General features: G+C 45.7%; 1 protein-coding gene and 1 long non-coding RNA gene across 3 annotated transcripts in view; one reads left to right on the top strand and one right to left on the bottom strand.

The window, feature by feature from the left end:
• MGAT3 (beta-1,4-mannosyl-glycoprotein 4-beta-N-acetylglucosaminyltransferase) overlaps positions 1-9429 on the bottom strand; it is a 46280-nt gene extending 36851 nt beyond the window's left edge. Inside the window, exon 1 of the mRNA XM_080971394.1 lies at positions 8687-9429. The gene's annotated coding sequence lies outside the window, so the exon portion shown is untranslated. The remainder of the gene's footprint in view (positions 1-8686) is intronic.
• LOC308457520 overlaps positions 1-24145 on the top strand; it is a 47329-nt gene extending 23184 nt beyond the window's left edge. For both annotated transcript variants that reach the window (XR_013976958.1, XR_013976959.1), the window contains exon 4: positions 23610-24145. This is a non-coding gene — a long non-coding RNA (uncharacterized lncRNA). The remainder of the gene's footprint in view (positions 1-23609) is intronic.
• The last annotated feature ends 2527 nt before the right edge of the window (positions 24146-26672 follow it).

The raw sequence follows: 26672 nt of genomic DNA, 5'->3' as shown, positions 1-26672 counted from the left end.
AACAAATGCATATCATACCTTTCTACAGTAGGCTGATTTATGCACACACACCAGCACTGCAGGGCAGGGGCGTAGCATGGGGTGGGGGACTGTCAGGGTGCTCGCCCTGGGTACATTTGGGGGGGCGCAACTTTCACCACCCACCCGGCCGAGTCAGCCCTATGCCACTGATTCTGATCAGATCTCAGCATCACAACGTGGCTCGAGGAGGGTGGCGTGAGAAGAATGCCAAGCACCCTTTGATCCCAGCCTTGCCCTTGAGGGGCTGGGATGGAAGGCTGCATGGCATCCTTTTCACTCCATCCTCCCCAGATCCTAGCCTTGCAAAGCAGGGCCTGTGCCACTTTGTGAGGCTGGCATCATTCCAACCTTGCAAAGTGGTTTGGGGCTGGTGTCACTACGTGGATGGCAAGGGCTGGTGTGCAGCAGGCTCCATTCATCTTCCGTGCTCTGCGCCATGCCCCCCTGGCACACACATGTGCCCCAAGCACCATAAAAATACGCTCCACTGCTGCAGGGATTAGATGATGCTCAGGGTCCCTTCTGACTCTACAATTCTGTTAATTTATACAGAGGCACACACAAGCACATGCATGTATGCACACTGGATGACAGTTAAGAGATCAACTCCTCTTACAACATTAAGAGGTTACACCTGAAAATGTTTTCTTTTAGGGCAAGAATTATTTGTGCACAGAGGACGCACACTCCCTGTATTTCTGGGTGAGTCATTATTCTGGGTGTTCCTTCTGACAGGAAGGTGGCATGGCCCAAGAAGCTTTCTCCTCCAAGGAGTAGGTAATTCTGCAGTGACTCATCAGAGAGGCAACAGGTAGCCTCCTTCTTGCATAGGTACTTCGGACTCACAGGAGCTTTTTCTGAACAGTACAAGGCTCTGCATGTTTACTCAGGAGTTAGCCCCTCTGTCTGACTCCCAAGAAAGTGAGCATAGGATTGTAACCTAATTCCCTTAATTTTCACAGCACACCTGCAATTCTCCCAGTTTGGGAATGAATGGTCTAGAGCAGCCTTTCTCAACTTTGGGTCACCAGATGTTGTTGAACTACAACTCACATCATCCCTGAGCACTGGCCATGCTGGCTAGGAATGATGGGAGATGTGGTCCAACTACAGCTGGGAAAGTTGAGAAAGGCCAGTCTAGAGACACCTCAGAACCTACAGCTCTATGTCCTGGGTGAATACAGGGAGCTGCCTTATATTGGGCTAGACCATTGGTCCGCCTACACTGACTGGCAGCAGCTCTCCAGGGTTTCAGTCTGGGCTCTTTCACAGCCCTACTTGGAACTGCAGGGCATTGAACCTGGGACCTTTGGCATACAGAGCCGATGCTCTACCACTGACCTACGGCCCGTATGAGCACCTGAGGGCTTGTCTCCATTAGTGCAACTCCACTAGTCAATTTTATCTTGGATTCAAGCCAATACACAATTAATCTGCTTGATCAGGACCTTAGACTGAAGCGATCACCATGCTGGCACATCAGCATGGTTACCTGGACTGGGGTCAGGACTGTGTCCTTCTAGGCTGTGCCTGGTTTAAATTTCCTGAGTTTTCTCTTTTTCTTTCTTCTTCTATCCACTTTATTCTTCCTTATGTTTCGTTCTGTTTCTTGATGCTCTGAGTTAATGAGGGAATGCAGAGGAAGGTGATGGGTGGAAGGGGAAAGACCCTGTTTGAGAAGCAGGGAAGGGAAGATCTCACAGGGTGGGGGCTGGGAGAAGAAAGGGAAGCTCCCAGGTGAGAGCTGGGAGCATTTGCCAGCTTTTATCTGTGATAAGAGTTAAGATCTACCTCCGATAGGGGACTTTATATTTTCTTCCCCTCTCCCTCTCCCTCTTTTTTGCTTTTGTTTTTAACTTCTATTAAGATTAGTTTGTTATTTATTGTATTGTATGCTGGAAAATGTCCATAAATAAAAAGCAAACAAACAGGGGACACAATGTCCCGCAGCCATTCTTCTCATGACAACCTTAAGGGGAAAGCAGAATGGCTTGACTACTCACAGCACACACCTGCCAACCTGGTGGCACACTGAGCGGAAAGTACTTCTCCCCCTGCTTTGTGCTCACCCCCAGCAAGGTGGAAGAGGAGAAAGCACTGCCCACACCCACCAGTGTGCAACCGCAGGCGATGCGCAGTGAGTGTAAGCCTTGGTGCACATGACCTGACCCAGAGATATGAGCCGGGCTTGATATGCCAGGCAATGGCCGGCCACCCACCCTGGCATGGCTGCAGGCTGTGCCAGGCTTCCTCAGCACTGCCACCTCCTCCTCAAACCGTATCCCATTCTGACTGGGTCACAGATTCCAACAATGTACAAAGAGCCCATTTCAGAGAGCGCGGCCCCACCTCGAGCCTTGCCAGCCTTGGCAACCGTTAGTCACAGCCCTCTGGGGAAGCTCTGCCCATTGCCCCTGTCTGTTTCAATGGGGCTTTTACAGGAGAATTTCCTGGGCGGGTAGTCCCCACTGGCACTTATCCTGCCCCCCCCCCCGACTCCATTCCTTCATCCAGTCTGCCTATTCTGGCTTTCTTTCTTTTTTTAATCTTCAAGATGTTGTTCTTAAGAAAGCTTGTGACAGGAAATCCAGCAGCAGCTTGATAAGACCTCTGTCCCCGTGCAGAGTTTTATCCCCCAGCCAAAAGATTAACACACAGCTGTTTGTGTGTGTGTGTGTGTGTGTGAGAGACAGAGAGAGAGAGAGAGAGAGAGAGAGAGAGAGATGGCATAAGCTGCAATCAGGTTATATACACACTCCTTAACTGTTCAAGTATATCAGACGTTCCTACTATTTTATGTAAACCGCTCAAGAGATTCAGTTACAGATAGGTAGCCGTGTTGGTCTGCCATAGTCAAAATAAAAAAATCCTTCCAGTAGCACCTTTAAGACCAACTAAGTTAGTTCTTGGTATGAGCTTTCGTGTGCAAGCACACTTCTTCAGATACGCTCAAGAGATTGTTATTATTTAATTAAGCAGTATTGATGCGGTGAAATAAGTAAAACTGTAGATCTTGGGTATATGCATATTTAGCCATTTTTAGGTCAAGGGCGAATAGAAGCATGGAGCATTTCTGAGGGCCTGGTAGTGTGTAAGTCCTCCACAGAACGGTTGCAGTGGCTGCCCAGAAGGTACAATATAAGAAAGGAGGAAGAGGCCTTCCTCAGTCTGCCACAACCTGGTGCCCTTCAGCTGTTTTATACTACTCCCATTAGTTCCCAGTCAGTGGTAGTCCCAAACAGCTGGAGAGCACCAGACTGAGGGAGATCGTGCTACATGATGGGCTAGGGGAGAGTCAAGTGGGGGTGATGGACCAAGGATCAAACAAAGGGAGGTTCTGCTTTTACAAAAGTCCCCCACCTGCAAGAACATGCTGCAAACTTTCTGGATATAGATTCACACATCATCATCATCATTATTATTATTACTATTACTACTTTATTTTAATTTATGACCTACCCTTCACTCTCTAAGGTCCCGGGACAGGTTACAACAATTAACATACAATGTTAAGAACAGTTCAAAACAGCTCACAGTTGCAAAAATAAGATGGAAACACACATCTCAGGTGTCAAAGTCCAGGGCAATGAGGTGTGTCTCTGGCATTTGCTGAATCCATGTTGTATTCAATGGCAGTCCCACATAGGTGTGCACTGCAATAATCCAGCCTGGAAGTGACTAGAGCATGGGGCACAAATCATTGTTGTCCAAAAGAGGCTCTAGCTGGTGAACTGGCTACAGCTGCAAAAAGGCACTGTTATCCCCCCTGAGGTATCCTGAGCCTCCAGTGACCGTGTTGAATCCAGAAGCACCCCAACCAACAGACCAGCCCTTCCAGAGCAATGCAAATCCATCCATAACAGACTGTCTTCCCACCTTCTGGGTGTGAGAACTTGGGACAAAACACACCTCTGCCTTTTCAGGATTCGGCCTCAACTTATTGGCCCACATTCAGCCCATCACAGCCCCCAAGCACCTTTCTAACACCTCAGCTGCCTCTTCTGGTTCAGAAGGAACAGAGAAAGTGAGATTATATTGGCTATCTATCCAACCTTTCTTTTAAAAGATCCAAAAAAAAAAAAGAATTTCTTTCACCAGCTTTTAAAATTATTTGTTGCTGAGTTTCTCTCATGGCTACCAAATTTCTTTTTGTCATGGCTCCTGTGCCTTTAACAGCAAACAGAAATTCAGCAGGAAAAGCATGGAGATGCACTAACCGTTCACCAGCTAAATTTTGCTTCTCCCAAAGCTGAAATAGGTATAGAAACCGTGCAGGAAAGAGTTGGCAACCCTAAAATGTCTTCTAGTCCCTGGCCACTCTGTATGCTTTGTGTACATCCCATAGTAATGTGCATGCACCACTTTCAGCTTACTATGCAAGCATGCCCACAAAAATACAGGCACAAGGAGCAAATAAGGACAAATGGAAAAACAACCCTAAACCAGCACTTTGATAAGCACATGAACTCTGGATAGAAAATGATTACACCTAAGAGACTCTGATTTCTGACAAGGTGTGTTCAGTTTCCAGTCTCCTGGTTGTCTTTCATGAGTATAGTGTGTGTTTATATCAAAATAAATCCTAGGATGCAATACAACAAAAACCTATTTCTTCAGCTGCATCTCTGTCTGCCTGCCTGATATTTTCTATAAGGAAGAGGCCATAGCATGTCCCTGAAGCAGCTCAAAGTGCTTGAGGGATACGGTGGCATTTCAAGCAGGCATCACAGATGCAAAGAAACATGATGGTATTAGAAGCAGCTGCTTGGACAGCAATCTGGGAAAGGGCCTTCTTAATGTGAGCTGGCACCCGCAGGGAAAATTGGTCAGGTTCCCTCTCCGTATTTGGCTGGGTGCACTCTGCATCCAGTTTTGGGTCGTCTGCATATTTGCAGAATCCAAACCAAGGGATATAGATTTCTGGCACAGCGCCCCAGCAGGAAAGGATGTCACACCTGCAGCAAACTTCCTGTCTCTACTGCAAAGCTACCTTGAGTCAGTCGGTCCAGCTACTAGGCTGGGAGCTTTGCCACAGCCTGTGGTAATTGTAGGCTTCGGTCCAAGTCTACTGTTTACAACAAGACTTCACTGCAGAGACTCAAGGATTCTCAAAGGGCATCAGGGAAGGGAAGATTTGGGCATTTTTCCCCTCCAAAAGACACAGACGAAATGCCATCTTCCTAGACCTAGGGTTGGTTTGTTTTTTAATGCCCCTGTCTCTGTTGTCTCACCAAATGCTGCACAGATTATCCCCACTTTTACTTCTCTATTTGGAATGGAACTTATCTTTGGAGGTGGGGCTTCAGGGAAAGGGGCCATAGCTCAGTGGTAGAGAATCTGTTTTGCATGCAGAAGGTCACATGTTCAATCCCCAGCATCTCCAGGTCAGGCTGGGAGAGAATCCTGCAATGAAACCCTGAAGAGCCACTGCCAGTCTGTGAAGACAACACTGAGATGGGTGGCTCAATGGTCTGGCTTCATATAAGGCAGCTTCCTATGTTCCCCTCTTCTATCCAGGCTGAGTACTGACTACAGTCTTTCAGAAATCTGAATGAAGTTCAGAAGAACCACATGCATATTTTTTTTTAAAAAAAAATCCATCCCACTATAGGCAAAGCAGATTTTCCAAGCAATGCAAATTCTGCTGGACCAAAGGCCAATGGGATAGAAAAAAAGAGAGCACATGTACCAACAGGCGGCGATAGCCCTATTGTACTATTTTCAAGTTTCTGAAAAAATGTCACCCAGTTCCTAGTTGATGTCAAATTTGACCCCAGATTTGCAGCACACATGGATCACATACCCTAGGGCATGCCCTGCCATCCAGTGCAGGGGGAAGGGGAAGGTACTATAGATTATAGTGACTAGAGTTTGGTGGATTAGATAACGTAGATGGAAAAGAGATAATCAATAGGAAAAATTAAATGAAGAATTTCCAGGTGACACAAGGATTTGTTTGGGAATGTGTGGCCACTCTGCTCATCACGTAATTATCACTGCCTCTCTGCTTTCCTGCATTTACTTTTTCTTCTGCTTACAATCCCACCACTCTAGCATGTGCGTGGGACTAGCACATAATGAATCTGATGGCATGGGTGGTAGTCCATTAAAGCTTGTGCCATTAAAAAAAATGCTGGTGTGGAGGGAGAAGCACAGCAGTTCCAAGGAATGGGGGAATGGGCTGCTTTTCTTGATATTTGTGATTCCTCGTGATCTGAGCTCTGCTGTATAGGGAGTTGAGGGGGTGTAGGTCAGGGAAGAGCCATAGGTCAATGGTAGATCATTGCATGCAGAACCAGAGAATTGTAGAGTTGGAAGGGATCCTGAGGGTCATCTAGTCCAACCTCTGCAATGCAGGAATCCTGCCCACCACCATCCCTGGGTGGCCATCAACCACCAACCTTTTGGTCAATTGCCAGTGTGACTTGGTAGGATGCATCTTCCTGTGCTCCTATGTATAGGAAGGTAGTGAGCCTTGTGGATGATTCAGTTTCTGCTGAAATGTATGTATATTTTGGGATTTACAGATGAGTCAGCCCCTTCCACTCTCAGCAGTGACTGCGGAGGGGCATAAACACATCTGAACCTCCAGGAAATTTGTTGGTTAACTGAGTAACACTCTCAGCCTAAGGTCTAGCTCAACATGCAAGTTCATCCCATGATGACTGCAACATCAAGTGATGACTGGCATGTGTGAAAGAGTCAGCTGCAATCTATCACCACACATGGTTATTTATATCACAAAATGCTCCAACTCAGAATCTATACTTTTTCAGTGTAGTCAAGTTCATATATTCCACTCCCAGCCATGGTGCATTGGCTCATGTGATGTACATATGTGCAAAAGCAGCCTATAAATGATTGCCAAGTATGTCCCTGGTTCAGATCTAACTCAAACTCACCAGGTTGTCTTTGGCAAGCCACTACTGGCCTTCCACCTACAAATATGGGGATAAAAATACTGGCCTACCTAACAGGGTTGTTCTAAATATTACTGAGATGGTTTGTGTGAAGAACTTTCAACAGGCAAAAAGCTCTGCTATGCTATCCTTGCTGCTGATGGGGACAGCTTTCCTAACTGTGAAAATTCTACTTTGGGGGAATATTTGCTCTTGCCTGATCTATTTAGTGGTCCTTAAAATGTGCCAAGAGGACAGCTTTAATGTGGCCCAAGAGGGAAACCCAGCAGGTAGAACCCACAAATCCCTGGAGAAAGGAAAGCTGCGGGGGTCCAAGTCTTCTTTCTCTTCCATCCCTCCTGCTTGCTCTCCCCACCCCTTCTTTCCATAATACTGCCTAAGTAGGTTTACATCTGCAGCACAGGCTCCTTTCCTCCCCGCCACAACACCTTTGTTGTGCTCCTGCAGACAATCACATCTCCCTGGGATGGAGCAGCACCGGATGGTCCCTCCTTCACCACAATATACAGAGAGGCAGAGCTCTGTCTGTCTAGCTATGCATCTTCAGACATTGCCAGTGGCCCTATGTATAAGCCAAGGGAAAGAAGCCCAGCTTCTGTATCAAACCCTGTCTAGGGATCATTTAAAATCAACAACACAATGAGCAGTATGCTTGAGGGAGTGGATCGGAAAGGAAAACCTCTGTGCTTATTCTATAGAATAAGTGTTCCAAATCGCACCTCTCTTTATCTCATCTCTCCCCCCCCCCTTATTTACTGCCTATAGCACGGTGCAGGCTTGGCACAAATACACCATCAGTGCCCTCCTGGCATTGAGAGCTGGGCAGCAGATGGGCTGTTGCTGCAGTGCCTGCGCTTGTAGGTTCCCAGCCTTGCTTTGAGGTGTCTCTCTCTCTCTCTCTCTTTGTAGGGTGGGAAAGGCAGAGTGGGCTTGTAATCTAGCCTTGGCTTTGCAATGCAGGAGATCCCCATCTCTACAGACAGACAGAGAGAGATGCTGGGGTTATGGTCTTTCAGAAGGGGCAGCATCTTCTCTCTGGTCATGTCTTAGCCATCCCTGCAGATACAGGTGGGTTGTTTCCCTACAGTGCTAAGGAGGAGAAGGAAACCCAACCCCCCCCCCCCCAAGTTCCCTCTTTTCCCCATACTACAATCACAAGCAGCAGCAGAGATTGGGGGAGCGACGGCAGGGTCCCTGCTACCCCTTACCCTCCCAACACATACACACACACACACACATCTGCAACCCCCCCCCCATTATTTCTAAGGCTCAGAGTGAAGTAAGGCAAGTGAAAGATCAAAAACACTTGGGAGTTTCCTCCTGGATGGATGGTGCAGAGTGTCTGGTCCCCAGAACACCATTAGCTCCTTGACTCAAAGAATGGACTGATTGTGACCTCTTCCCGCACCCCTACAGTCTTAAAATAATTGTGCCTCCAAAGAAGCCCCCCCCCCCCACTTTCCTAACCATACACAAAGATCTGACGATCTGGTGGGGGGGAGGGACGAAGCGAGGAGGCACAAGTGGCAAGGGAGACCCTTGGGGTCAGGAGCGATGTGGGGTGGAATGGGAACACACGTCAAAAGGGAAGATGGGTGGAATGGGGCAGGGAAGGGTGGCAGTGAGATGGCGAGTGGGGGGTTCGGAGTGCAAGTGGGAAGGGGGGCAGCGGGGAAGGAGGGCCGGAGAGGAGAGCGTGACGGCGGGTGGGGGGGCAGTGAGGGGGGGGGACTTCTCCCACTTACCCATCGCCCGTTGTTTTTCAGCAGCGGCGGCGGCAGCGGCGGCGGCGGCTCCTCTGCCTCGCGGGCCCCCGGTGGGGAGATGCTGGACTCCGCAGCAGCCTCTCGCCCCATCCCTGATTCCGGCAGCCGTGGCCGCCCCCCGGCATGGCTCAGCCGGGGCGAAAGCCCTCCACCTCCCTGCTCCTCCTCCTCCTCCTTCCCCCCTCCAGCAGCAGCCTCTGCAGGGGAGGGAGGAGGCGAGCGACCCACACACCGGGGTGCGGAGCGTGGTTTGGGGGAAGAGAGAGAGAGAGAGAGAGAGACGCGAAGGGAGCGCAGGATGAAGAGAGGGGAGGATGATGAAGATGGTGGTGATTATGAAGGCGCAGAGAGAGAGAGAGAGGCAGGCGGGGCAGGCGATGGATCCGGGCAGAAATAGGGAATGTGTGCGTGGGGGGGAGGAAATCACCTCCTCGCGCAAGAATAATATTAATAGTTCTAATAATAATGCGGCCGAGGCTCCTCCTCCTCCTCCTCCTCCTCCTCCTCCTCGGAGCCGCCAAAGGAGGGAGCCCGATGAGAGAGATCAGGTTGGGAGGGCTGCTCTCCTTCCCTCCCGCCTCGCCTCGCCTCGCCTCGCCTGGCAGGTCTCTATGCTGCTGCTGCTGCTGCTGCAGTCATTCAAAAGCCCTGCGTGCGTGAGAGCGGGGGTCCATCCGTGCCCCTTCCGCCCGCCGCTCTGCCCCCAAAGGTTCCTTCTCAGCCCCCCCAACCTCCTTCTGCCCCCGCCAAGCCAGATCGCCGCAGCTCCTTCCCCACCTTCCCGTCCCTCCTCCGGTTTAAAAATATCCCGCCCCCTACCCCGACGCAAAGTAGGGAAGGGAGCGGACGGGGGAGGGAATGAGGAGAGAAAGGACTCGTCGGGAGGAGAGGGATTAAGTCATCCGAGCATCATCGTGACCCCCAGAGGCGCTCTCTCTTTTTTGCATCTAGGTAGGAGTCGAGGGTGGGCTCCCCACCATCTTCAAAGCGAGCTCAACCCGACGCCCCTCACAGTACAAAAACAAAAAACCGGGACGGATATTTGAGTGTGGAAATTTACGCCTAGCAATTGGTGGCGGCTTTTGCAGCTTAAAGAGATGTGTGTGTGTGTGTGTGTGTGTGTGTGTGTGTGTGTGTGTGTGTCTTTTTGTGCACTGGCGCTCCTGTTCTGCCTCTGCAATGGAAGGCAATACAAAGGAACGCCTTGTGTTTGGAAGCCGAGTTGGGAAGGGGTGGGAGCGGCGGGAGGGCGGGGAGGAGACGGCGGGGTGGGCTCGGTGAGTGTCTGAACTGGGCACGACCACTTGTGTTGGGCGAAGGAATGCGCCAAGCTCGGGAACGAAGGGGGCGGGCGGTGGGGAGTAGGCCCTTTCCCAAGGCACCTGAAAGGGCAGGGAAAGCTGCCAGGACGGTGCAGCGGACGGCTGGGAGTGGACCCGGCGGGGCCTGGATTTGAATCTGCTGCGCGTTCAAGGCACCGTCTGTAAAATGGGCACAACGGACACCCTGTTCCAGAGAGGGCCGTGGCAAAAATAGTTCAGACTGACAGACCCATGATGCGCGGGGGGGGGGGCGCATTTTAGGAGCCTTCCAGCAAACCCTCCTTGCTACCTATCTATCACCAAAGAACAGGAAATGGAAGGCACATATTTACCTAAAATTTACATAGACTAACTTATATGTATGGATGCAAATTTAAGCATTGATGCAGTCATTCAGTACATCTGACCAGTGTGGCTGCTCAGTTTGCTGTCAATGGACCCCCCTTCAAGGTCCCTGCTCTCCCTCCTGATGGATCTTGATCTATAGATTGGCCTTAGACTGGGTGGAGGATTTCAAACACAGGACTATCCTCCAATATCCCTTCAAAAAGAGAGAATTGCTCTCTATGAAGCAGAAGGAAAGGCTACCCTGTTACTGCCTCTAGGCAATAAATGTATAGGTCAGCACAATCATCAGCATTTCTATTCAGAACCAAGCCCCAGAGTTCTGTGCATCTTACTCGCAAGTAATCATGCACAGGTTAGCAGCCGTTGTTCATTTTGTTTTGCCGGTGATACAAATTATTCCCCTCCCTACAAAGTGGAACATTTGTTGTGCCAAGTTAATATTCCCCCAGCATTCAGACTGGGTTATTTTGTCACTGGGAAAATGCAGCAATCCAGCAAATGCAATTATGAATCCTATGTGGCAGTGCAGTTACACAAGTCCCTCTTGGGCAAGGCTTGTGACATGGCAAGGGACGAAGACATGAGGACCTTTCAAGCTGTATTCATCCACTGATTGAGTCACTGATTACTTTTAGCTATGAATTCGTTCATTTATTAAAGGAATTTGTAAGTTGCCTTTCAGGGCCAAGGCCTTTCATTCCATTTTTAAATTGCTTCCCAGGAAACACATTGAAGGAACTTGACAATTTAAACACCAACAATTTTAAAAAACTCAAATCCAATGCAGACTGAGATAAAAAATCTCCACCTATAAGTCCGGGGGCAGGGAGGTGTTCAGGAGGTGCTGGGGAAAAAAAGAACGGGGGTGGCATCTGTCTGATACCATAATCTGACACTACATATTACATTACATATGTAGTTGGAGAGAGTTTGAAAGGGTAGGTACAGCACACGGAGGCCCAGTTCCTACAGAAGTGTCTTCCTGATGAGATTATATATTCAGGAAGCCCTCTCCTGCAGAGCACAGGGATAGTTGGGGATATAAAGGGTACAGCAGTCTTTTAGGTATCCTGGCTCCAGGCAGTGTGGGGCTTCTGAAACCAGTACCAGCACCTTTAACGATTAGCAGTTTCATGGGGAAAACACCATGAGCAGGGTTGTTTTCAAGGGGTCTCCACGGTACCATTCAAACCCAGGAATGCTTATGCAGACCTTTTTTTTAAAAAAAGGAAAATGCTAGCAAGGCTTCTCACCCCACCTAGCAATTCCTTTACATTTTGTAAACCCTTTTGTTTATTCATTTTGCTTATTTCTTTGGAAATTGCACACTCCTCTTCTCCAGTGTTGGAATAATACACTATTCTCTTGATTCCCCCCACCAAGTAGTGGTTTCGAGTGTGAATTCCCTCTACAGTAAGGCTGTCTCCTTCTGTTAGTTGGGAACAGATATTGTGTTTAAACAGTGGTGCCATCAGACACAACTTTGGGGCAGAAGTCTGGGGCCCCTGCTTAGCAGAATGAGCAGGCAGGACCACAAATACAGCAGCAGCTCTCTTACTGTAACAATGGGTGCTATTCTGGACTTTGTACATGGTTTACAGTGGTACCTTGGGTTATGAACTTAATTCATTCTGGAAGTCCGTTCTTAACCCGACGCATTCTTAATCCCAGGCACGCATTCCCTACATAGGCCTACATAGGCCCTGGAAGCGGATTGCGTTTGTATCCCGGGGCAGAGTTCACAACCCGGGACACCTACTTCCGGGTTTGTGGAGTTCATAACCTGAAGCGTTCATAAGCAGGACTGTTCGTAACCCGAGGTACTACTGTATTTCTTTGGATCGTGGCATCAGTGCAGCGGGCATAAGTTTAATATGAAAGATATCCCGCATGAACTATCTCTGACCCTGGTTACAAGCACCTATCTCATACATGACTCAGAGAACAGCTGAGTTCCTGACCCCTAATAGTTGCAGCAAAGATCAGCATTCTAATCCTTTTATTAGCCAGGAAGATCTAGTGATCAGCCTCCCGTGAGCAGGAAGAAGACAAGAAAGATCACTTTTAAGGCAAATTTATGATTCAAGAACTGTAAAGATAAAATGTGGCCTTTCCAAAATTAAGCTCATGTCATCCTCACTTCATACTTATTTTGCAGAAACACAATAGTAAACCAGGGAGAACAAACCACAGTTGAAAGGATTTGGTGTCATATTATTCACTCACTGAGCAAGCCCCTTCCCTTTGCTCATGAAAAGTTAGATTCCAATTATATTTAAACCCAAGGTTTTACAGTGGTTTGTCAACTCACCATTCCCATGGAACCCCTTCTTGCCACACATCAGCCCTATGTCTCTCTGAGAGATTTCTGTTGCATGGCTGATAGAGGAGTTTAAGGTAAACACTTACATTTCGAAAAAGGCACAGATCTCTTGACTTTGTGTTCCATGAAACTCCAAGATCAGGTATTCCTTTCTTCTTTTTACTGTGAGTCTGTGGCACGTAGCTGCACTCATTCACCGACCTTTGGGGTAGTTCTTTTTGGGATTAAAGTGTGCAGGATTAAGGTGTGTGTTGCCCACATATTTGTATCTTATCCTCTAAAGCAGCACACACTCCCTCCCCCCCCCCATATAATAAATCGATCTTTTCTACTTCCTAGTTTGATAAGTTCTTTATTGGGTATAATAAAGAACTAGGAACATAATGATACGCTGGGCAAAAGACTTTGGATATAATATACAACTTAAAGAATGGGAAAGGTTGTGGAATAAAAGGATAAAATTTACAGCCTGTAATGCTTTGAAAGAGAATATGATGAAAATAATGTATAGATGGTATATTACACCAGTGAAATTAGCTAAAATGTGTAAGACAAATAATAAATGTTGGAAATGTAAAGAAAAAGAAGGAACATTTTATCACATGTGGTGGGAATGTAATAAAGTAAAGAACTTTTGGGAAATGATATATAATGAGATGAAAAAGATGTTGAAATATACCGTATTTTTCGCACCATAGGACGCACCAGACAATAGGACGCACCTTGTTTTAGAGGGGGGAGAACAAGGAAAAAAAATTCTCCCCCTCTCTTCCCAGCGCCCCTTCAGCGAAGCGGCAGGAGGCGCTGCGCAGAGAGAGGGAGAATTTTCCCCCTCTTGTTTTCCCGCTCTAAAACAAGGTGCCGTTTAAGGTGCGTTCAGGCGGCTACCTTGGAAGCCTGGAGAGCGAGAGGGGTCGGTGCACACCGACCCCTCTTGCTCTCCAGGCTTCAGGTTCCTTTCAACCTGCTCTTTGGGGCTGGCGGGGGGAAGCCCACCACCAGCCCCAAAGAGCAGGTCAGGGAACAGCAGAAAGGCGCAGTGGAGAGGCTGCTGCCATAGTCGCACGTCACTGCCATAGCGCGCTCTCCCAGCTGGAGAGGTGACGCGTGGCTAAAGAGGCTCCTGCCATAGCCGCGCGTCACCTCTCCAGCCGGGAGAGGGTCGCGGGGCTATGGCATCTTCGCTCCATAGGACGCACACACATTTCCCCTTCATTTTTGAAGTGGGAAAAGTGCGCCCTATAGAGCGAAAAATACGGTACATTCTTAAAAAAACCAGAAGCATTTTTACTTGGTATTATAGGCCAAGACATTAAAAGACAAATGTCAAACTGTTCTTATATGCAACAACATCGGCAAGAGTATTGTTAGCCCAGAAATGGAAGCAAGAAGAAATTCCGATGAAAGAAGAATGGCAGATGAAATTAATGGACTATTCAGAATTGGACAAAATGACAGGAAGGATTCGAAACCTGCGGGACCAGAGATTTACAGAAGATTGGAAGAAGTATATGAATTAATTGAAGAGCAACTGTAATCAACAAATTACGCTAGTAGGACTACAAGAAGTTTTGTAAGGAGAACTATATGAAGTGTTACAAAGTAGAAAAAGATAGAGATATTGGTTATGAGTTTGAAATGTAATAGGGAAAATAAGAAATGCATACTAAGAAACTAGATTGGAAAAATTTCAGACAGGACTGATGGAAGTAAAAAAAAATGAATAAGATGTAAAAGTATGTTTAATTACTTTTGAAAATGGTATATTAAAAAACTAATAAATTTATATATATATATATATATATATATAGAAAGAGAATATATATATATATAGGAGAAGGGGACGACAGAGGGCGAGATGGTTGGACAGTGTTCTCGAAGCTATGAACATGAGTTTGACCAAACTGCGGGAGGCAGTGGAAGACAGGAGTGCCTGGCGTGGTCTGGTCCAGGGGGTCACGAAGAGTCGGACACGACTAAACGACTAAACAACAACAATAACATATATAAAGAACTAGGAACAGCTTGTTCAGAAAGTTCCCTATAGTTGACATAACACGTCTTCCCACTTCTTCAGTCCAGGCTTTCTGCTGTGCTTATTACAGGCCATTGCTCAAGTGACAAGGAGACAAAGAATCTATAGTGAAGAAAGAGGGAAATGGATGAACCAAACATGTCTGCTGTGTGGCTGTGCATGAGAAGCAGCCCTGCAAGGGCTGACCAACAGCATCCTTTGTTAATTCTGTGGGTCAATCTTCTTAAGAAAAATATGGGCCAGACCAAAGGGCTATCTGGTCCAACATGCTGTTTCCCACAGTGACCATTCAGATCCCTCTGGGAAGTCTTCAAGCAGGGCAAGACTAGCCCAAGGCATTTTGCTGCCTGAAGTGAAAGGGAAAATGCTACCTCCACCCCATTCCATGTATAGAAACCCACTGGACTGGCAGTTGAGTCTTATTTCAATATAAATGAGGTGATAGCATCTCTATAGCATAGCAGGCTAGTCTAGACATTTAGGCAGAACAGGCAGTGTAACATGCACAGCTCTGTTCTCCAACAGGGGGAATGGTTGGGTGGCTTAGGAGAACCAGCCCCTCCAGCATCAGCCGCCTGAGGCAATTGCTTCACTTTGTCTAATGGTAGGGATCTCTGTCTGGAGCAGCAGCATAAAGCTATCATGCTTGGCCTGATGTTGCACCTCTTAGGCTTTTAAGGCTTGCATCTGAACTTGTTCAAAGAACAGCAGGATCAAAGCATAATAAATCAATAGGAAGGATCTGGATGAGAAATATGTTTGTAAGTGGGTGGGTGCACATAAGTTCCCAAGGGCAGCCATATGACACAAACAACACAGAGATTTCATGGCACTGCATTGTGGCATATGTTTTCTCACTGTTACAGTTTATTTGCGAGTCTTTAAGGTGCCACAAGGCTTGGCTGCTTTCATATACATGTGAGCGCATGTATGTGGGGTGGTTAATGGAATTGTGGTGGTTGGCATCCTGGGAGAGAGGAGGTTGCATTTCTAGAGATCCCCTCACCTCACCCCAACTCCTATCACTCAGTTCTCTAATCTCTTTCTCCAGCTCACCTCCTGTTGCTTAAAGATAAGGGCAGTGGGCATGTCAGCACCAACAGCTTGAATCTTTGTGCAAACAGCAACTTGCACAACGGGCTGCATGTTTTGCAGTTCAGTTTGGAGAAGGAAGAAGCCGAAGGAGTGGCAAAGGGCAAGCAGCCAAAGAACTCCCCACCCTCAAAGGGAAGAACCTACAGTACTTGCACTGCTTCTGGCACACAATTGTGCACATTCACTCCCATGCAAACTGCATGCCATAAATGGCACCACATTTGCAGGCTGAGAGGGAAATGCAGCTGAAGAATGCTTTGAGGGATCACGTGGGAAGGCTTGCTGATAAAGATGAGAGAGCGTGCTTTAGGTTAAAATGTTTAGGAAGCTGTAAAATAAGAAGAAAAGCATAAAATCCTTTCACTGTAGCACATCCCATGGGTTTGAAATAAGCTCACACAGTTTGCTTTCCCACTGAACTGAATGGGAGTGAAAAGTAGTTAACTTTCACTGGCTCATGCCTAATAGTAATAGTAACAGTAATCTTGTAATGGGATGGGACAGGTGATAATGTCCAGGCCTACCATTACGAGTGAATTGTCTGTGCGGAAGTAGGATTGGGTCCCATTGATAGCCATGGAAGCTTCCAAGCACATTTTAGTCTTCATAGGATAGCCCTGCAAGCCTCAGTCCAGTGCCAGTTAGCACTGTATTTTATTTAACAAATTTATAAGCTGCTTCATAGCATGAAGCCACAGAAGTATCGTATAAGATGAAAATAGAACAAAACACAAAAAATGAAAGCTCTAAGAACAAAACCATATTAGTAAATCTGTCCCCCTTCACCCTTAATTGGGTTGTAGACCTGGTTGTTGTTGTTTTTAATAGGCTCTTGTGAGACTGGACACTTTCTGCTGAGTGGCAAACTCTACTGAGCCACCTTCAGAAGCATGTGAGAATAAGGGTTGTAGGAGAGCTGGCTTTCCCTTGTCCCCACTGGCTCAAGTTGACAAAGTCTGGAAAGAGCTTCTTTGCATATTCAGCTGAACAGGCTTAGAATCCTTTCTGTGACTGGGAACTTAATCCCACACAATTGCTTCCTCATCTGGGTGCGTTGCCAGTGTTGGCGTCGCCAGTGTTAAAACACAATTGAAATGTGTTTTGATTGATTCATGGGCTTATAATGTCAGAAGACACACACCCTGCCACCACAATAAAAGGGTTGCCTCTGACTACCTTTCATCTTCCTTTTTTGTTCTTCAGTCTTGCACACTTGTTGGACTTTCTGTCTGGGTGAAGGAAAGTCTCCTTGAACAATTAATAACTTCCTTTGGACCCTGGAAATGCAGCTGTCCATGTTCTTTTCTACAGCCTTTAACCCCTAAGCTAGAGCAATGTGCTAGATATTATGTTTTTGTGGTTGTGTTCTGATATGCCAGTATTTAAATCCTTTTCTGTTTTTCCGAAAAAGCTGTGTGAAAACTCAGGGTTTGTCTTTATTCATAACCTGTAGATGAAAATTGTTGTTCTAGCACAAGAACAAAGCACTTAGAGAAGGGGTGGTGGATTCCTACCCTCCATCCCAAGGGCTGCATAACCTCATGGGCAACTTCCCAAGGTGCCACTGGTGGGAGTGGCCAGAGGCAAAAGTGGGTGGAGCAACAGGTATGGCTTCTACCTTTGTTGGGCTGCCTGTGTTCCAGCTATGCAAAAGCCCATGGTTTCTACATAAACCCATCTCTCTGCATCCAGGCAAGCAAGAGGCCTGTTTACATATCCCAACCAGGCAAAAGCACTTGCAAAGAGCACAGAGTAAGGCTGGAGAGAGGTGTGGCCTAGGAAGGGCCAGAAAAAGAGACCAGCCCCCGCCTGAGGTTCCCAACCCTTGATTTAGAGCATAACTTTTGGAAAGCACATTATGTTCAAGCATTGTGTTGCCTAAGTGCTCTTTACAATGCCCATTGCAATAAGACTGTGCTGAGCCAGACATTGTTTGCATGCCCCAACTGGGAACGGCTTGTACTTCCCAGTCTAAAAAAAATGGGATGGATTGCCTGCAGTAGCAGGGCTGGGTTGGGGGAGGAGGACTGGGAAACGACTTTAGCAGAATTCTGGACACTAGAGACAAGGTGGCCATCTGCCCTACTTTATAGAGAGAATTCTCTGTTTAAAGGTGTCCTTTGTTTGTCTGGTTCATGTCTCCGTTAATGAGAAAGAGCCAGAAGTAAAGAGAGTGCAGATCTACAGTTTGCACCTGAGCAGGTACATAGGCTGCCTTGTCTCAGTCTTCCCCATTATGTGGAGGTCTACAGTGGTACCTCAGGTTACAGACGCTTGAGGTTACATACGCTTGAGGTTACAGACTCCGCTAACCCAGAAATAGTACCTCGGGTTAAGAACTTTGCTTCAGGATGAGAACAGAAATCGTGCTCCAGCAGCGTGGTGGCAGCAGGAGGCCCCATTAGCTAAAGTGGTGCTTCAGGTTAAGAACAGTTTCAGGTTAAGAACGGACCTCCGGAACGAATTAAGTGCTTAACCCGAGGTACCACTGTATTTATTTCTCTTTAAATTATAGTGGGAGGGGGTATAGTTTTTGTTTTAAATATTTTAACTTTTAACCCTAGCTATTTTTTTTTACATTTGTATCTATTATTATTATTATTTTGTCACTTGCTACATTTTATTGTTTCAAAATGGTTTCCATTTTTAAAAAAAGAAAAGCCCACAATACCAAATGAAACTAAAATCTTTATTAGCTAAAAAGGCTCATCCTGCAAGAACATAAAAAGGACACATCCCACATACCTCACCCAGCTAAAAGAGGAACACCCAGTAGGAGTAAGATCCCTGGGTAAATGAGAATCAGGTGTATACTCATGGGGGTGGCAGGTGGTAGATGGAGAACACAGGGTGAGAGACAGGGAAATGTCGGTCTTCCAGGGTGAGAGACTGGGAGGAGAAAGGAAGGATCCCAGGTGAGAGCTGGGAGGAGCTACTATCTTCTGTGGGTGTTATGGGCTAAGAATTAATTTTAAGAGGGGACTCCATATTCTACTTTTTCTATTTGTACTTTTTGAAGCAGCTGTTTTATTGTATTATGAAAAACTTTAACAAAAAACTCATAATAGGTAAATAAGAATCAGGTCTGGCCCAATACATTTTGCCGCCTGAGGCAAACCACAAAATGGAGCCTCCTGATCCCCACCAGGGAAGAAGGGCTGAGTGAACATCTTCATCAGGAACAAGGCAGGAAATAAAAATCTACTGTTCCTGTGAATCCTGCCACCTAAGGCAGTTGCCTCACCTTGTCTCATGGGTGAGCCAGCCCTGATAAGAATATTTTCACCTGATGCCTAAAGATTGATAGTGATGGTACTAGGCCCAATTCTCTGGGAAAAGCATTTTAACTGTACATTTAAATTAGGACATGCAATTTTTCTGCAAATCAATACCTTCTTTCATCCTCTTTTTTTGGTGATGCATAAATGACCGCTGTGATGCAGCACACAAAACGAGAAGAACAACAGGGAAGACATTTGCATCTTTAATGTTAAGGGGAAAGAAAGATAAATTTTTGCAGGTTGATATGTGGTTAAAGCTTGGGTATTTGCATGGGTAGTGCTGTAGATATCAGCCTAGTGCCTTCCAACTGTTTTGGACTCCAACTTCTCATACAACCACCTCGTTGAAATTTAAATAGAAGAAAGTCCCATTCAGTAAGTGGTGGTCTGAGTGGACATGCATGTGATTGCATTGTTAATCAGCTAAAAATGTGCCTCTGTTAACTAAGCAGCAAATTTGAATGTATATTACTTTTAAAAGAGAAAGTTAGTGCCATCTTCAAAGACAAGGGTAGGGAACCTGTGGCCTTTCATATGCTGTTGGACCCTTCCAAGCAGCATTGTCACTGTTCAAGGATGATGGGACTTGTAGTCCAACAATATTTGGAGTGCCAACATTCCCCCATCCCACTTCTATATACTGTACTCATCAAGGCCAATAGCTGTTGGGAGCAGAGCTCAATGTAGGACAACCTTTCACATCATGGTGCCCTCCAGCTATTTTGGACTGCAACTGGGGCTGATGGGATTTGCAGTCCACGACAGCTGTTGTCGACCGTGAGGCTGGCCATGGTGCTGGAGGTTCATCCCCTCCTTGTCTTCTTTGACTGCTGGGCATTTTCTTTTCTTTTCTTTTTTCTTTTCTTCCCTCCCCCACCCATGCTAAAAGCAATGCTTGTAAGCAGCTGTCTCTTCCAAGATGCTATTAAATGTTTGCTTGTGCACTTCACAGAGAGCTTCCCACTGGAGTTTATGTATGGATGTCACTTGTGCCTTCTGTGTTCTGTTATTGTTGGCGCTGTGTGAATCTGGGTACACAGCCTGAAAGCGATAATTGACCAATCAATACAAATAAGCACTTAATGGATTCACTGCACATTCCAAAGATAGCTTTAACCAGAATCTACAAAGTGGGCTCTCTCAATAGAACACATATGAAATGCAGTTGGTTCAGGAATGAAACGGTAATAGTACTAGTAGTAGTACTACTACTACTACTAGTAGTAGTAACAGCTGCAACCCAATGAAATGAAATTTAGTCTAATCCTATGAGTTATAGTCAATCTGTTGGTCACATTTGCATACGGGTGAAATAATTTTTCTGAAACAAGAAGCATACTTTGTTTTTTAAATGGTTCACACCTGTGTCATAGCACACGTCATTTTAGATGACAGGTAGGGAAATCTGTGGCTGTCTAGATGTTCCTGGTTTACCGTCCTCATCATCCATGGTACCTGGAACTGATGGAAGTTGGGAGTCCAGCAACATTCGGAAGGTCACAGGTTCCCTTGTCATAGAAGAAAGATTCCTCCTGTGTGTGAGAGAAGAGAGAATGCCTCTTTGAAGATGGTGCTTGTGAGCATTTTACTGAAGCATTTTTTTATTTTTTAAAAATACATACATTCAAATTTGCTGCCCACTTAATAGGAACACGTTTTTAGCTGATTAAAAATGCAATCACATAAATGCCTACTCAGAAAAAAGTTCCATTCAGTTCAATGGAGCTTCTTCTTAGGACACTTGGGCCTTAGTGACAAAGAGGTGTAATAATATGAATATTAAAATAAAAATGCAGCCAAATATTATCCCTATAACTTTGAAGGAAAGTTTCTTCAAACATAGATAGACAGATAGACAGATAGTATATTGCATCAGACCATTTAATGAAAATGTATAATTCACAAGGAGACAACTACTGAAAACAGAGAAGCTGTCCTTAGATTATATTCTTTTTGGCAAAACGTGATGAGGATTGTAACTGAAATTCTTGGTAGCAGCATAATCTGAACACCAAAATATACCTTATTGGGATATCTGAAAGGCATAGTAAAAGAGGAAAATATGGAACTTGCAACAGCTATTATCACTGTAGTCAGACTTCTCACAGCAAGAAATTGGAAATCAGATAAACTGGTTGACGTGCAATGGCATAAAAATGTATGGGATATAGCACTGTTGGCAAAACCTGCATATTATAAAAGAGACATTCAAGGAAGTGCACCAAATAAATTAATGAAAAATAGAGTTTGTTGGTTAAAGAATGTAAAATTCCAAGGCAATGCCCAACCTTATATATCATTTTCATGCATATAATTTTATGTTCTCCTTAAAATACAGCAGTAGCCAAGGGCACCTAATAAGTGCTTATGATGCTCTTTAAACCATAATTGACTTTTTGTACATGAATAAATTATAATATAAAATAATATGTATGCTTTGTGTTCATGTATCTCGTTAACATACTTGACTTCTTTTGTAGTGATCTGAATTATATATATATATATTGCACTATAAATGAAAACATAGGGGAAAAATGGAACAAAGAGTTACCACCCATCTTCCTACATTAGCAAATCATTTCTTACTCCTGCCCTATTATAGATGAGAAGTTGAGGCCACAAATGAACAGCTGCAAGACAAAAGTACAAAACTGAACCACGAGAAAATCCAGGCCTTAAATACAAACAGATTCCTTCAGTTTTGAGTTTCATATTAATATAGGATAAGCCTCTGCATAAAGGAACAGAAAATGGGAAGGATGAGATCTTGCGAGTTGCAAGAGCATCATCAAACAGAGGTTCAGCAAGGCACAGAAGAGGTCATGGGAGAAAGGCAGCATCAGTTCCTTCCTTTATGGTTTTCTATTACTGTCGATACGCTGGAAACTTCAGAGGCCAGGAAGGGAGAATGTGCCGGCTGATGATACAATGTCAGTGATCTTCTGTTATCCTGTAACGTGTTGGCTTTGCACAGCTCTGTGGCTGGAAGCTGAAGAGAGGAATAGGCTCAGGCAAACAATCTTGCATGTAAAGATCTCTTTATGAAAGGCAACATCTCTAATGGTACATATGAAGCCGCCTGAAATGAATGGCTCACCTTGGCCTCTCTTGTCTGTAGGCCAGCCATGGGAAGCCTCCAACCTGAGAGGCAGTTTCCTCCAAACCACACCCATCCACACCATGTCGGATAGAATATATGATGTCAGGTGTAGGGCAGGTAAGGACTTGACTGCAAAGGACTAACTGAAAATCCTAAAGCCTTTCAAATTTGGCACTAAATGCCCAAAGCTGTGCTGGCATCATCTATACTCCAAGTGTATCTGATTCTTGCAAAAGCATGGCTTGAAATCATCACCGGTCAGCTGATTGGCGGTAAGCTCAGACTCCACAGGTGCCATTTGAATCTAACCCATGCCCGGAGAGGAACTTTTTAGGTCACCTGATATTATATGGGTATGTCAGGTGATTGACAGGTGGGTGACCCCATCCATCTGTCAAAATGGTGTGGGCAAGGTCTTTCAATCTCTAGTGTGGAGATAGATGGACCAATGTTTGGGTGTCTGCACAAAAAATTGAGAAGGGCGGGAAGTGTATGCTTGGTAACTACAGGTTGTTGATGTGACTGTTTTCAGTCTTCATGGGACTGAACTTCCCACACCATTATATGGTGCTGAAGAGAAGCCAGGAGAAACAATTATGGTCTGTGCTCTTGGTGATTTACTGTATTGTGTGGGATCATACATTTCAGAACTAACTCCGAACAAATTGTTTTGTTTGTTCATTTAACAATAACAGAATAAGTACTAGAAAGACGTACAGCTTCAGTTTGTCCATTAAAGAACAATACTGTGGGACTCTAAGGCAAATTAAAAACTATTAAGGCTGTACGTCACACCTTTTGCACAGAATTGCCTTGGTTAAATGCCAGACATAAGGTCTAAAACAGTGAGACTTTTTGTTAATGCTTGTCTGTGCGTAATATAATGGAAAATAGAGTACGAAGTGGGCCATTCTTTCAATGAAAACCAGAGTCCTTGAGGGTTGTAGCCGAAAGGGCCAATAAAATTATAAATTTCTCTTTGGGCCAGGCTTCAACTTTTTCTCTGTGGACACTCAACAAACAGAAGCCAGGTGGTCAGTTTTCACTCAAATTGCGCTTGTTGTAACTGGGAGGGAAAGTGCTGCAAGGACAGCCATTTTAATAACAAGGAACGGTTTTAGGTGGTTCAACAATTCAGTAAGGCTGATGTTGCTTATGTCACACAATGAGAGGTGCATTTCTTTGTTATGCCTTTTTGGCCACAACTCATTGTGAGGAGAATCAGAACTTACAGGGTTAAACAGTTCTGTGTGACATCTCACATTCTGAGGCGTGGTTTGGTTCACATACGGGAATCTTTCTTTGTGTGTGAGTTTCCTTTCGTTTTTGGCTGAGAGGCGAGAAGGATGCCTGCTCTCTCGCCGGGACTGATTTATGATGTTTTTCTTCTCATTAAAGGCTGTTAGAGATTAGCAAGAAGCCTGCGTTCAGTCTGATTTATTATCCACACACAAGCCAACACTTTCTACCACTGCAGAACTCTGCTAAGAATTCTGCTAAGAGCTCAAGTTTTTCCTATCGGCACAAGCGTCCATCGGTACAGGGGAAGTGTGCCGGGCGCCATCTTATCTCAGCACTCATACCATGTAACCGATTCATCTCCATAGTTTTCACATGTTTAAAGCCCCCAAATGGAATTGACATGGGCTTGAAAGTTTTTTCTTTCAGATGTATGTTGTTTCAGCAAATTGTAAAAAAGTATTCAGTGAGGTAATAAGCAAATCCAGGTAGAGAATGTTGATGGACCACAGGTAGCATTCCTCTCTGGATTGGTTGTAATGATTGGCATGGTTTTTCTGTCCTATGGTTTGTCCAGGTGTTGTAAATCCTACATCTACTTCATTGGCCAGTTTCTTGCACTTCTCTATTATTGTGCTGATGGTCCTCTCGTAAGCGTCCCTGTGTTGTTCCATTATTCCCAGCAAAGCCTTTATATGCACTTTCATATAAATCGTATTTAACTTCACAGTTTGTAGAGCTTGGTTCTAGCATCAAAAAATGTTTGCTTAGGATCACAAGATAAATAATAAAAGTTGATGCACAGAACAACTGATACAAAAGTTGTCTTGTCTGATCCTGCTAATTGCTTAGGCTGTGAGAAAATGTGTAATTTTCTACAAAGGTATGGATTTATTATTTTTTTTAGTCCACCACATTTCACATTGCATTAATATGTTGAGTATGTCATCTTTGAATGTTCTCATGGGGTTTTTTGTGGTGGCTTAAATGTGTTAGCTTTATTGCACACATCACTTACACGGTTAGATCATTTGCAGTGAGACTATGTTTATGGGATGAGCAATGGACAAAGGTTGCCTGAAGACAGAATGCCGAAATTTGTGGTTGAACCCTACCTTCTTTTCCTGCCATGGTTGAACAACCATTGTATCCTTGCCCAACTAAGATATTTAGTCCAAAATCAGAACAAGCAGATCAGATTGTGTTGGCTATGCCTGCTGGTGTGAGATTTAAATGAACCCAAGGATCTCCTCATGTACAAATGCCTTTCCACCACTTTCTTCAACAATTCTTACACCTAGGGACAATTGTTCAATGCCGTAAATATCTGCTGCTTCAGCTGCTAAAATTCAGAATTTATTGGAAGCATTAGGCTTCACAGCAACATCTTCCCCTCAAAATCTGGCCACCCTACTTCACTAACTCATTCTGCATTCTTGCAGATGTATACTTAGCATTGCCTGCCCCAGTTTCCAATTTTTAAATATTTCATCCCCTGCCTCAGCACAAAACCGTAAAAGGTCTATCATGTTACCTGTTGTGCTGGTCTTACCATGAACAGCAAGGTCATGTGAAACCTGCAAGCAGGACCCAAGCACAAGACCACTCTCCTCTTCTGTGGTTTCCAACTACTGGTATTCAGAAGCCTTGCAGCCTCCATCAATAACCCTCTCCATGAATTTGTCTAATCCTCTTTTAAAGCCATCAATAGCCCTCTCATCTCTAGGAAGGCTCTGTTCCAGAAAAATCAGACAGTCTGAGTCTGGCAACCACTCTCATTGGGAGTGGTGTCAGAGATCACCCCAAATATCTTGTTGACTAGTTGCATGCGTGTGCTTCTTTGTACATCAAAATAATGAAATACATTTAGGATTTTGGGGAGGAGGGGTTGTTCCCTCACCCCCAATACCCATAAACCAGGCATGTCCAAAATCCGGCCCAGGGGCCACTTGCGGCCCCTGGGCTGGTTTCAAATGGCCCTCTGGGCAATTTTGAAAAAGCAATGTCTTACGCCCCCCAAGCACCTGCCCACCAAAGCCATTTCCTTTTTGCAGGCTCGTCATGAGCTCTCCCCTCTGCATGGGGGGCGTGGCTAGCCCCTGCGCCATTAGGGAGTCCCTGGCTGCGTCACTCCTTGGGTTGACCAATCTGGTCAGCCAGGGGTGTGTGTGGCTAAATAAATAAATACTACAGTACACGTTCAGAACAGTGATGGCGGTGGCAGAAGGGCAGCTGCTGTCTTGACCCAGTGCCGGATTTATGTATAGGCTAAGTAGGCTGAAGCCTAGGGCCTCTAAATCTAGGGGGCCTTGCCAGCCAGCTCGCTCCCCAGTGGGCAGTCTCCCCTCTCCCAAAATTGCAAACCCAAGAATTCATGCAAGGGCAGGGCAACTCAAGCCCAGCAACTATGAGTCTCAGGGCTAGCCAGTGGAGCCCAATTTGAAGCAGTGGGGTGCAACTTGAATTTTTTTTTGGGGGGGGGGTAGGGCCCCAGTTCACAGCCAAAGTCTGCAAAATCTTAAAGATATAAATACAATCCATCTAGATTGCCCTGGTGCAGGGGCCCCCTTAGGAGCGGCACGTGGGGCCCAATTTGGCCCAATTGCTCCAATTGCCTTAAGGTCAGCCCTGATGAGACTGTGCAGGGGTTAGACTGACATGCTCTGCACCTTCTAGGTCCCTGGTGTCACTATTCAGAGTAGAGACTCAAGGACTTATTATGGAAATAAAGGGGGGGGCACTTATTGGAAATCAGTTTTGTCACCTCTTCCCCCCGCAAACCCCGAGACAATGAGCCCAGCCACTTTTTATTCACAGTCGCATAAGCACTACATTACAGCATGGCCATAAACCTGTACGTTCATCCGCTGAATTATACACCCAATATGTAGCAATGCCTCCCTTCCCATTAGAGCAGCCCCAATCCTATTCCTACTTGCGTGTAAGCAGGAGGGGGCGGGGATCCCTCAGTGGCAAAGGGAGCCTTTGTACTGCCTATGGAGCAACCCCGATCCCAACTCTTACTTGCTTGCAAGCAGGAGGGGACAGGGATCCCATCAGAGCAGCCCCAATCCCACTCCTACTTGCATGCAAGCGGGGGGGGGGGGGTCCCCTCAGCTGCAGTCCAGAAGATCTCAGTTTCACCCTTTGTATTAGTGTAGGCATGTTTTGTTTTGTTTTCAGTTGAGATGAATACATTGTAAAATCTCAGTTAATGTCAGT

The sequence above is a fragment of the Podarcis pityusensis genome, assembly GCF_964106645.2.
Source record: "Podarcis pityusensis genome assembly, chromosome: 10".
NCBI classification, from domain to species: Eukaryota; Metazoa; Chordata; class Lepidosauria; order Squamata; family Lacertidae; genus Podarcis; species Podarcis pityusensis.
Note: the sequence above shows the minus strand (reverse complement) of the source record. Positions and strands in the feature narration are given on the sequence as shown.